This window comes from Canis aureus, chromosome 3 (genome assembly GCF_053574225.1).
Source record: "Canis aureus isolate CA01 chromosome 3, VMU_Caureus_v.1.0, whole genome shotgun sequence".
Classification (NCBI taxonomy): Eukaryota; Metazoa; Chordata; class Mammalia; order Carnivora; family Canidae; genus Canis; species Canis aureus.
The window spans coordinates 85,216,146-85,229,159 of NC_135613.1; the positions used below are offsets into that span (position 1 = coordinate 85,216,146).

At 37.4% G+C, this 13,014-nt stretch overlaps 1 long non-coding RNA gene and 1 other non-coding gene across 3 annotated transcripts in view; both read left to right on the forward strand.

The window, feature by feature from the left end:
- Positions 1 to 13,014, forward strand: part of LOC144311540 (uncharacterized) — a 113,993-nt gene that overhangs the window by 43,895 nt on the left and 57,084 nt on the right. For both annotated transcript variants that reach the window (XR_013377143.1, XR_013377142.1), the window contains exons 4-5: positions 6,083 to 6,308; positions 10,516 to 10,668. This is a non-coding gene — a long non-coding RNA (uncharacterized LOC144311540). The remainder of the gene's footprint in view (positions 1 to 6,082; positions 6,309 to 10,515; positions 10,669 to 13,014) is intronic.
- Positions 11,537 to 11,643, forward strand: LOC144311668 (U6 spliceosomal RNA). The gene has a single exon (XR_013377252.1). It is a non-coding gene; the product is annotated as a U6 spliceosomal RNA (small nuclear RNA).

Consider the following 13,014-nt stretch of genomic DNA (forward strand, 5'->3'; position numbering starts at 1 on the left):
GGGACAGTTAAGGTCAAGTATAGAGTAGGGTGCCCAGTAGGGAGCATTAAGAGCTGACCCTGGAAGGATCAGAAACATGACCAAGAAAGAAGCCCAAAGATCAGTAGTTTGAGAAGTAGTGGGAAAGCATGTATAGCACTGGTGATGATGACAAAGTGAATGGTTTCCAGGGTGATCTTAGAGCAAGAGGATGGCATCTTTCCCCCAGCTTCTTTTAATGAAAAGCTAAGCATGTGCCAGCGACCGCTGCCTGGGCGTGGGTAGCACTTGGCCCCTCACTCCAAAGCTAACTTGGCTCATAACAGAGCAAGTTCTAGAAAGGCTTGACTCTTTCTAGATACTGGATTTGATGTGTCTTTTAGGGCAAAGCAAAAAAAAAAAAAAAAAATCAAATACCAGTGCCATTTTAAAAATCCTTTTGTTGCTGTTAGAGTTCAATGCATAAAACAGAAACCAGTCTGGGTATCTTAGGCAGAAAGGGATGACTTACTCTGGAAAATTAGGTTCTTCAAAATAATTGGAATTGCTGCAGCAATAGAGTCAAGGGTTGAAATCATTGAACTCAAGGACACAATACTAAATCTGCCATCAAAGGATCAGAAAGCCACTGTCTTTGTCACAAATACCTCTTGACACCCACAGATGCTATGTTTGGCTACCATTACTGCATCTTGATTCTTACACTTTCAAGCCTTCAACTGCCAGCACGAACAGCAACAGAAAGATGACCTATACTCACTTTCATTTTCTAAGTATCACTGAAGGGATCCAGTTGGTAGAAACTAAATTGTATACAGAATCTGAGAAAAGGTGGAAGGTGGGATTTTGATCTTGTTCATAGTATTCATGTTTTTCTAGCTAAGGTCAGGACCAGGGTGACGTAAGAGAGGCATCTATGACATAAAATTTACAGAGGCACGGGTTTCCACCTCACAGGAATATTGTGATAATTAAATGAGATAAATTTTTATGGAACTTAGTGTAGTTTTTAATATGTAGTGAGTGCTCACTGATTCCTAGAACAATAATTATTAGCTGTAGGGATAATACAGCTAATATTATCCCTAATAATAATAGTAGGGATATTAATATCTGTAATATCCCATTTTTCTTTTCCAAGGAAAAATGATAAAATTTCTCTACTTCTATGAATTATTTTCAAAGAACTCCCTTGTTCAATGAATCTCTAGCTTTATGTTACATAGGCTTTTGACAGGGTTGACCGTAGGGCCAGTATGGCCACATTTAGCAAGTCCTACTGTTCGTGTGTAGCAGTCCTCTAGAATGTGTGGGCTTCTATTACCTTTATTCTAAGCTTTGAGCCTTTATCAACAAGGAAAGACCTTTCAACATCTTGTCACCCCTGCCTAATTCTTCCACACATAACAATAGCCTCTCAAAAGTCTATCTTAGAGCATCACCAGTTTTTACTTAATGATTGTATGAAATGTAGATCCTTATGGGAATTATAACACTAAGCTGTGACCAATGATACCTTACATAAATACAGAAAATATTTTTAAGTGCCGAAGTAGTGAGAAGAACATTAGGACACTGGCCCTTGAAGAAGACAGAAAAGAGAAAAGAGGAGGGATAAGAGATTTAAAATTAGAAGTTAGGTCAATAGCTACCAGGACCTATTCATAGATATGTGACTCTGGGAAAATCACTTCATCACTTTGAATTTCATTTCAGCACCCATTAAATGATAATATATATTATAGCCATGTGATTTTCATTCAAACTCTTGCAAGAGTGGGAACATTATTACCTCCCCATGCCCCCTCAAAAGGAAAAACTAAAATGAAAGTCTGTCTCTCACCACACATAAAAATTGATTCTAGATAAATTTTATGTATAAATGCAAAAGGTAGTGTAATACACATTGAGAGGACAACAGAGGAGAATTATCTTTATCCTTGAGATAGACAACGTTTTTTTTAAGAAGGCACAAAAATAATTTATTTTAAAGGAAGTATTTAGTAAGATGGACTATAGTAAAAATTTAGGAACTTCTGGTCATCAAAAGAGTGAAAAGGTAACGATAGAGTAAAAGATACATGAAATATACAGTAACCGACAAAGAACTGATATCTGGAATCTATATTTCTGTCTTTATGAAACTCCTAGAAATCAATAGGAAGGAACCAGATATCCAATAGGAAAATGGGCAATGGTCTTAATGGTCTTTACCAGGTACTTAACAAATGACCATTAAAACATACAAAAAGAAGCTTTGATCTCATTAGTCATCAGAGAGATGCAAATTAAAATCATAATGTTGTATGTATGATATTATATATAATATCTCATGTTTTCTTTATTCATTATCCATCAATGGACACTTAGACTGTTCTCATGTCATAGCTATTATGAATGTGATGAACAGGGAGGTGCAGACATCTCTTTGAGATAGTGATTTCATTTTCTTTGGATATATATACAGAAGTGGTGTTGCTGGATCATATGGTAATTCTATTTTTAATCTTTCGAGGAACTCATGTACTGTTTTCCATAGTGGCTGCACCAATTTACATTCCCACCAGCAATGCACAAGTGTTCCCTTTTCTCCACACCTTCACCAGCATATATTGTATTTTGTTTTTTGATAATAGCCAGTATCACCTTACTGATAAGTAAGGTGATATCTCATTGTGGTTTTTGCATTTCCCAATGATTAGTAATGTAGAGCATCTTTTCATGTATGTTTTGTCCATTTGTACGTCTTCTTCGGAAAAAAATGTCTTTTTAGGTCCTCTGCCCATTTTAAAATCAGATTTTTTTCTTTTTGCTATTGAGTTATATGAGTTCCTTTCTTTTTTTTTGTTTTTTTAAAGATTTTATTTATTTATTCATGAGAGACACACAGAGAGAGAAACAGAGACACAGGCAGAGGGAGAAGCAGACTCCCTACTGGGACTTGATCCCAGGACCTCGGGATTATACCCTGAGCCAAACGCAGACACTCAATCACAGCCACCCAATTGCCCTGACTTAATGAGTTTCTTACATATTTTGGATATTAACCCTTATCAGATATATAGTTTGCAAATATTTTTCTCCTTTTCTGTAGGTTGACTTTTTATTTTATTGATTCTTTTGCTGTGCAGAAGCTTTTTAGTTTGATGTAGTCCCACTTGCTTTTGGTATCATACCAAAAAAATGTTATGAAGACCAGTGCCAAGGAGTTTTTCCGTATGTTTTCTTCTAAGAATCATATGGTTGCAGGTCTTAAATTTAAGTCTTTAAACCATTTCAAGTTAATTTTTATGAATGGTGTAATTTCATTCTTTTGCATATGAATATCTAGTTTTCTCAGCATATTTTTGAAAAGGCTATCCTTTTCCCATTGAGTATTCTTGGTCCTCTTGTCTAATATTAGTTGACTATATATATGTGGGTTTATTTCTGGGCTCTCGATTCTGTTCCATTGGTCTATGTGTATGTTTTTATGCCACTACCACACTGTTTTATTATAGCGGCGTAATACGGTTTGAAATAAGGAAATGTGATGCCTCCAGCTTTGTTCTATTTCTCAGGATTGTTTTGGCTACTTAGAGTCTTTTGTGGTTCCTATGAATTTTAGGATTTTTTTCTATTTCTACAAAAAATGCCATTGGAATTTTCATAGGGATTACACTGAATCTATAGATGGCTGTGGGTAGCCCATACAACCACTTTGAAAAGTTATTTGTCATTATCCACTCAAGTTCAATATATGTGCATCTTATAACCAAAAATTTATTATGAACTATAATACTACTAAAGAATGATCAAAATTGACTTTATAATAATAAAAAAATAGACAAAGCCAAAATGTCCATTAAGAGTGAAATAGATAAATTTGGTATATTCATAAATTCTAAATATCTTTGAAAATGAATAAACTATCATTACACATAACAAAATGTAGGAATTTTATAAATACAATGTTATCCAAAGAACCTAGTCTCAAAATATTCCATTCTGTATTATTTCATTTATATAAGGTTTAAAAATAGGCCCTCTGAATTTATGGTGTCAGATTAGTAAGTCAGAATTGTATTTATTTTTGGGGAGGACAAAGGCACAAGTGGCTAAGAATGGGATGAAGGGCTTCTGAAATGCTGCTAGTGTTCTATTTTTTGTTCTAGGGATGGTAACATGAATGTGTTCTCTATATGACATTTCATGAAGCTTAAGATTTATGATCTTCCTTGTATGTTTGTTTTATTTCAGTAAAAATGTAAAACAACAACAAATAAAGGTAAGAAAAGTACCCCAATGGAAAAGAAAAAAAAGAATAAGAATTGTATTTTGTCATTGTAAATCATTTTTTACTTTAAAATTGAACAATATGCACAAAGTTCAGTTAGAACAATAAGGCTATTTTAATTACTAGACATCAGCCTTTATGCGTAATATTTGCATTGTTTGCCCCAGTGGCCTATTCGTTCTTCTATCAACAAATCCCTGAATCACAAAGATAAGTGATTCAAATGATATGCACACTTTTAAATAGTTCACCTTGCAGTTTTGAGATGGTAGGAACATTTTCCACTGAAGTCTGCACAAAACCTAACTAGTATCATTCTACTATTTAATGCATTTATTTGTCTCTTATGCATTAAAAACCAGAGTAAGGGACACCTGGGTGGCTCAGAGATTGAGCGTCTGCCTTGGGCTAGGGGCATAATCCTAGAGTCCCAGGAATGAGCCCCACATCAGGGCTCCCCGCAGGGAGCCTACTTTTCCCTCTGCCTGTGTCTCTGCCTCTCTCTCTCTCATGAATAAATACAATCTTAAAAAAAAAACAGTAAAATATATTTGTATATGCATGCTCTTTTCTTAAATATAGACAGATAGAAACCTGTCAATCAATCTATCATCTATCCATCTATCTATCATCTATCTATCCATCCATCCATCCATCACCGATCTATCTATAACGTGAATTGAATATGGAGAGTACCCTAAAAACCTGGCAGGATATAGTTTGGAACCCCTTGGCTGGTTTGGTTTGTTCAGTCTAGTTCCCACATTCTGCCTGCCTGTAAAATAGTGGCCAGGGACATAACTCATCTCCTGGGAGGAGGCTGTTTCCCTGCTTCTGAAGTTCAGCCTGCCAAGAAGGCAATCAAACATTACCTGATCTCTGGCCAAAATTTCCTATTTTCACTTGTGAGTAGAAGGCCACGGTGGGTGTTTGCTTCTATCGTAGACTGCCTGGCGGTCCCTCCTGAAGCAGAGTGGTGACTGAGGTACTGTGGAATAAGTGAATTCACTCTGTAGTGTTAAGGTGGAAAGCATAGCCTCTTGCTGTTTCCTGTCTGTCTTTGTGCCAGCTAACGGTAACAAGAATGTCTCCACAGACTTCGTGAGATCCAAAGGGTTGAGTAAAGCTGTTCCTGTTGGCAAAGTCAGGTTTTTCGCTTTCTGACTTGCTTGAAACAGATTTGACAAGACTTTGACACAATACCTATGCCTCCTTACTGTAACAGTCTTGGGTCTGTAACATGATAGCCTCGCTTGTGTTCCTTTTTACCCCACTGGCTCTCAGTAGTCTTTGCTAAATTCTCTGCTTTCCCTTAACCTTTAAACATTAGAATTCCTTTAAGCTCCATCATAATCCTCGTCTTGTCTCACTCTATATACTTTTTCCCTAGGTGATCCCATCCATTTCCATGGTTTTAAATATCATATGTATGTCAACAATACCAAATTATATGCCCGAGCCCACTATCTTGTTCTGAGCATCCAAGGAAGCCAACATTGTCAAAGGAATACAAGTTCACAAAATAATCAAGCAGCAGAGTTACATAAGGATTAACAAAGGGAATGCACAAACAATATAGTACCTATTCTAAGAGGAATAATTGGTGGAGTAGAACAAGAATTCATGATAAGTATAAAAAGTGTTTTCATAGAAATAAAGAGGTTAGAAACATGAAGCAAAAATAAGCAGTTATTAAGAAAAGCCCGACACTTGATGGGATGAGGGTGTTATGCTATATGTTGGCCAATCGGAACTCCAATAAAAAAATATACAAAATAAAAAAGAAAAGAAAAGCCCTAGTGACATCAGTGATTTTCTCTTTGTTAGAGTTGAGGAAGAGGATGAAGAATGTCTTCCAGGATGGAAGGAGCTTAGGTGAGATCCCAGGAAAACAGCGCAACCCGATGCAGTAAGATCACTTTGATAAAGGCCACAGATAGTAGGAGAAGCAGACCAAGATCAGAGGAGTCTTGCCTACTCTGAGCGGACTGATAGTCACATAGTCAGAATCTCCTCTCTCCCCTGCTGCTGCTTCCTCTCCTGAACAAGACAGGTGAGGGTGAGGCAACCAGAGTTTGCCTACTGATGGGAAGGTGAGAGTGGGAGAACCAATAGTAAGGGGTAGGGAGTGAGGAAAGAGAAGGAGAGAGAAGGGAGGGAGGGAAGGAGGAAGGGGGATGGGGAGGGAGAGAGGGAGTGGGCAAGAGTGAGTGTCTTACCTGGAAACTGGAGAGAAACTTCATGGTGACTATAAAGATAATATTTGAATTTATTTTTTTATTATATTTACAGAATATTTTTCGGAATGAGACTGAGATTTTAGTCAGTGGATGAGTAGGGGATAATAGAATATATATTGACTCCTGCCCCCCATTCCTGGCACAGAACTCCTGCAACCCTCATCATTTCTTAAGTGAATAGGGCACTTAGGACTAGCTCTTGTTCAGATATTGGTCTTTGACCCTATTCCTGACACAGAGCTCCTAAAAACCCTTGCAAATTCCTGAGTGGTGAGAATAGTAGGAACACCTTGTGTTCTAATGAGGTGACTCTGAGTCAGTGCTGGATGTCACCTGGATGGGGACTGGTCACCAGAAAGACCAAGCCATGATTAGAAGCTTGGAATCTTCAGCTCTGCCCCACTCCCACTCCAGAGAGGTAATCATGCCTGCATGATGAAGCCTCCATAGAATCCCAGAAGTATGGGGTTTGGAGAGCTTCTGGGTTGGCGATCACATCCATGTACCGGGAGGGTGACAGGCCCCATCTCCACAGGGATAGAAACTCTCATACTTGGGATCCTCCTGGGCCTCACCTTTTGTATCATTTCATCTGGCTGTTCGTCTGTATCCTGAATCATTATCCTTGAATGAACTGGTGGATGTAAGCAAGCATTTCCCTGAGTTCTGTGAGCCACTCTAGCAAATTAATCAGACTCAAGGAGGAGGTGTTTCGATCTTCCAAACCTATAGCCAGTTATTCAGAAGTATAGGTGATAACCTGAATGTGTGGCTGGCGTCTGAAGGTGTGTCTGTGTGTGTGTGTGTAGGGGGGGTTGGTGGCAGTCTTGTGGGACTGAGCCCTTAACCTGTGGGATCTGGTGGTGTCTCCATATAGATAGTGTCAGAATTGAGTTGGATTGTTGGTGTTGCAAAGAATTGCTTATAGTGGGGGCCAAACTTCCACATATTTGGTGACTAGAAGTGTCAGAAATGAAGTGTTCCATGTAAATAGGAAAGGAGACACTAAGGAGAGAAACACAGTAGGGAAGAACTCGACAGGAGGGAAAAGACTGAGCTTTTCCATTTTAATGAGACTATAGAAGTCATCACACTGGACTAAAATTTAAACAGGAATTGAATGGAAAAAAAAAAAGGAGACGTGTACTCTATGTGTGCTCTAGGCAGATTGAGCGTTCAAGGCCAAGAAAAGTACAAGAAATTTTGAAAATAAAACATATTGCCTATTATACCTAACTGAATCGAGAACTCTGAATTCACCAAGCAATTACTTGTTGACCACCAGGTATATATAAGCTATTGTCTTGACATTAGAGATAGAGCAGTTACTTTGAAAAAATCTTTTCCTTCATGGAGCTTACTTTCTAGTGGCAATCAAACCCTTATATAGATTATAGACTGAGGGGTGTCCCAGCCTACAGCTGTGTCTCCATACCAAAAAGAACACTGTTCAAGAGAATTTTCTGCAGTGGTGAAATGGTTCTGTATCTGTGCTGTCCAATAGCCATATGTGGCCAATAAATTTTATTTAATTTAAACTCATTTCAGTTTAAATAACCATCTCTGTCGAGTGGCTGTCATTTTGGACAAGTAGGTGTAGAGAGTTTAGTAACCTGCACAACCAACGTTTATGCAAAGTCCTCTTATAACGTAGGACTCAGAACCAATCTATATGACCGTTCCATGGATACTTGAAAAATAAAGCATGTCTTTTCAGAATATAAAGTTTAATAAATATCATCTAGAGATACCCTATTATTTATGCTATTTAGGATGTTGATATAGTTATTGATTACATTCAACCAGTTGATCTGTCATGGATTGAGAGGAATAAACTAAACATTCCTTCACTTAGGTGCTTCTGCTAAAGTCTCAGTTTCTAGAATTCAGTAACTTTATTCTCAGCTGGACACTGTCTTCCCTGTAATTACTGCTTATTTGAAAATAAGAGTTTCAGGAAAATGTCTCAATTAACATTTTGTATTTAACATTGAACATAGTAAGGAAATAGATATTTTCTTTGCCCCACTGCAAACCACCACATGTTTTTGGAATTTCAAGGGCTTTCCAGCTTTGCTGGAGCATGAGGCCACATAATCAGCAGTAGGCCCTTGAACTCCAAAACACAGAAGCTATCTAGACTTCACAAACATATTTGCTTGTCTCATAAATAAATGGGGGAGAGTTATGTAGAATTGGAAATAAATATCTGATAGAGTTGGTTTAGCAGCTTAATAGTGTCAGGACAGCTTCTCTGTGAATCTTTTGACCTTTACTTCATGTTTATCATTTCATGGTTATCAGATGGCTGCTGGAGGTTTAGATATTATGTCTACATTCAAGGGATGAAGGTATGAGAAAGGGAAAAAGCTTTTTCAAGTACCTCCATTCCTTTTTCCCAGAAAGAATAATCCTTCCCAGGAACATCTTGCGTATGTGTCATTAGCCATAAATGTGCCTGCCAATGGACATGGTAAGCTTTTAGGGAGAAAGCAGAAGCAAGAATTTAACCTGACACAGTGACACCCAAAATAAAATAAAAGTTTAATCAGCAAAGAAGAGGGAAATAGATATTGAACAAGTGACTAACAGTAGGGATCCAACTTATTTTTCTTCATATAGTGAACCAGTTTCCCAGAAGAGAAAAAGCAATTACTGATTTTACACAACAATCTTTAAATCACAAATCTCCCAGTCCGTGGGATTGGAATGAAACAAATGCTAGTAATAGAGCCATGGCATCCTCAGAATCACTTTTATATTTCAATGAACAGTGCTAATAGATTGAGCTCATTTCAGTAGCTGGATGCTTCTTATCCTATTAGAAGTATCCCAGGAAGCTCCTCAGCCCCACATACACTCCTGTCAAACCCGCACATCAGTCTGACATACATGCTTCAACACGGTTGAACCCCTGTGGAAATTATTCAGTGGAATAGAACAAATGGGATGGCACTCTACAAATGTGAGGAAGAGGCAAAATAGTAAAGAAAAGAAAGTCAACGTAAGCAGAATAAGCCACGGGGATACTGGCTGGAGAGATAGGAAGGGGCCGTGCGTAGACTTGTAGGTCAACGGTCGGGATCAAAGATTTTGTTTTAAGTACAATTAAGGTATTTAGCTCACACAGAGTGCATGCTTGGTTTGCAAACTTTCGTAGTGTAGTCATCCGTGGGAAAAACAGTATAATGCGTTCAGATATCTTTTGTAAAGTTGGATAAGTAATTTATCAATTTCAATATATTTAATATATTCAATGAGTTGCTTTGATAGGCATCTGCTGTACCTCAGACAGCCAAGGAGGAAAATGTAGCTGTGTGTATCGGAGGGGGCTTTCAGCAGACCTCCCTCTCCTGAACCCACAGACTTACGGAGTTCAATGGCAAATAAATATCCCTTTCATGGACTCTAGTTTCTCTTTTGTAGTCTTTTCTTTTTCTTTTTTTCAAAGATTGTATTTATTTTATTTATTTACGAGAGAGAGAGAGAGCAAGCACAAGCAGGGGGAATAGCAGAGTGGGGGGAGAAACAGGGAGCCCAATGCAGGGCTCAATCCCAGGAACCCAGGATCATGACCCAAGCTGTAGGCAGACGCTTAACCAACTGAGCTACCCAGGCACCCCTCTCTTTTGTAGTTTTATACCCTTATGTGTGAGCTTCATGACCTGTGTGCCACCCAAATAACTGGACCTATCATGTCTGTTAAAGAAACCACTGGACATTCTGACTGATTGGCGATAATGGACACAAAGAACTGTGGACGGCTTAAGATATAAATTGAAAATGAAATAGAATTAATGATGGATTCGGTTCAGGAAGGCATGAAGAGGGATTAACAAAAATAAATACTTCCCTAGTTGTGGGTAAAATAGTGCTTGCAGGGTATTGGTTATACATCAGTAATCCTATTGCATGAATGAAAAAACGAAGTTACAATAGTCACAACACGTACAATGTTCTACAGTTTTAGGATATTTATGATATTGGGAGGACAGGGTTTATTATTCTGCTTTTTTACAGATGTGGAAACTGAGGCTCGCCCTCTCATAGTTCTACTTTTGCCAATCTGGAGACTGGTCAGAGACAAAAGATGTAATGTGATAAAGATAATAAAGGCAAAGAGGGCCACCGAACTGCAAGGAAGGTTAGAAGAAAGTGAGGACCCTTGTGTAGGTAAGGAGAAAGAGGCGTGCGGGAGATACGGAGGCTGCACAATGGACTTTGAACAGTTTGGTTGTGGGTGATGTAATTTAAAAGACATAAGGAAAAGATGATTTTGGGTGTGTGTGATTACTTTTGACTGGTATTTTGGGGGTATTCCTGTTTCTACATGATTCTAGGCAGAAGACTGAGTTCATTAAGATTCCAACTCTAATGTTGCTCAGCTAATTTTGTCACCTTGAGTGCATACATGACATGTAACTTGAGCAAAGTTTTGTTTAGGAGGCAGAGCATGATTTTGGGGCAGTGGGAAAATGCAGTTGGCCAGTTTTATGTTGAACTTCGTGAAAGGCAAGATCAGATGGGCCTGGAAAAATGTAAATTAGAAAACCTTACTAACTGAATTTGTTGTATATTATTTCTCTTGCTGAAAGAAATTTTAGAAAATACAGAGAATTAGGATGAAAGTATTCACAGTTCCATTGTGTGAAAAAACAATATTTTAGGGTACTTCTTCTAGCCTTATGTATTGTATATGTAAATATGTGTATAAAAACTTCATAGTATGGTTAATAATGGAAATGATACTACACATAACATTTTATAACCTAGTAAAAGTGTTCTGTGAGGACTTTCCTGTTAAATTATCTTCTCAAAATGACTTTGGATGGCACACATCATGTGGGTGTGCCGTGAGTTATTTGACTATTTCCTTTTAGACTTTATTTGAGCTATTTTCCCATTCCCATAATGAACCTTATTATTTGCTGTTTCTTTTTTTTTGCCATTATAAATTCTACATCATTAACATTCATGTACTAAATCTGTAACTGATAAATTTTCCAGAATTAGAATTACTGATCGGAAGTAATGAACACTTGTGCTCGCTTTGGCAGCACATATACTAAGATTGGAATGATACAGAGAAGATCAGCATGGCCCCTGTGCAAGGACGACACACAAATTTATGAAGCATTCCATCCAGTCTCACACCTGAAACTAGTATGATGTTGTATGTCAGTTATACCTCAATTAAAAAAAAAAACATGATGGACATTTTTAGAACTCTTGGTAGACAACGACAAATGGCCTTTCAGGTTTGAACCCCTTTGTATGCCTGGCAATAAATGACTGAATTTCCAATTTCACTGCTTTCTCCCCACTACGGGGAATTAGCTTTTAAAACATGAAAAATAATACCTCATAATTTTAGTTTGCATGAGTTGGTTGTTAGTGAGTTTCAGCATTTTTTCATGTGTTTATTAGCTATTTTTCTCTTAAAAATTGAATTCATGTGTTCAGCTTATCTTTCTGTTCTGTCTTCATCATTTATGACAGCTTGGACCCAACACAGAGGGATAACTAAATAAATATTTTTACAATTAACTGAAAATCCATATGGACTTTCACCCAGGAACCAATAATGCATATAGTTTGCTGCTCTTCTTCTATTAATTTTCTTAAATTTAACGATTTCTCTTATCAAATGTATTATTCAGGGAAAATGTGACTTTTCCCCACTGCTTGCTATAGTCCTAAGAGACATTCTCCCAGTTGAAAGCTCTCTCTTCATTTTCACTCTACTTCATACATCAGCAGCAGGGACTCTTAGGTTATGGAAGGGCAATGTATGGACTGCATATTTATTGAACTCTAATTGTATGACTAAATGAATGCACCAGCCATGCAAATACAAATGTAAGTCTTAAAAATAATAATTTACATAATTAGCTGACAAGAAGGCCTGAGCTATTATTTAAGTTCATATATAACATTACATCGTCAAGTGTTAATTTATGCTCTGTTCTTTCCCGAGTGATTGAGCTGTTTGGTAGTTTTATTTATGACTCATGCTTAGATTCATTTTGCAGTGCTGATAATGTTGAGATAATGGGAATTTATAGTTAGCTCTGACAAGAGGCCATAAAACAAATGACTGGATGTTTTCTCTATTGCCAGAGGCTCGATTTATAACATAAAGTACTTAATAATTGTTATTAATGAACCCGCTGTGGTTGGTATATAGACACAGCTGGAAATCACATCTGTTATCAGACAGCCTGGGTTGAGTAAAGTACAAACACGGCAGGGAACTAATAGCTACAAAAGGAAATGACATCACAGAGCCATAGGAAGTGCCCGTAGATGTTAGCTATACTGAGACAGAAAAATTTAGGATACATTTGAGGAGAATTTGGAGCTTCAAAATTTTTTTCTTCCATATAGATCCCATATAGATGTCTTCAATTATGAGCTACAGTTCCAGGGTCAATCCATGTATTGAATATTAGCAAAGTTTATGTCTTATTTTTTAGATAAAAATAAATAAAAATAGTCCAAATTCAGCCTACCAACTTA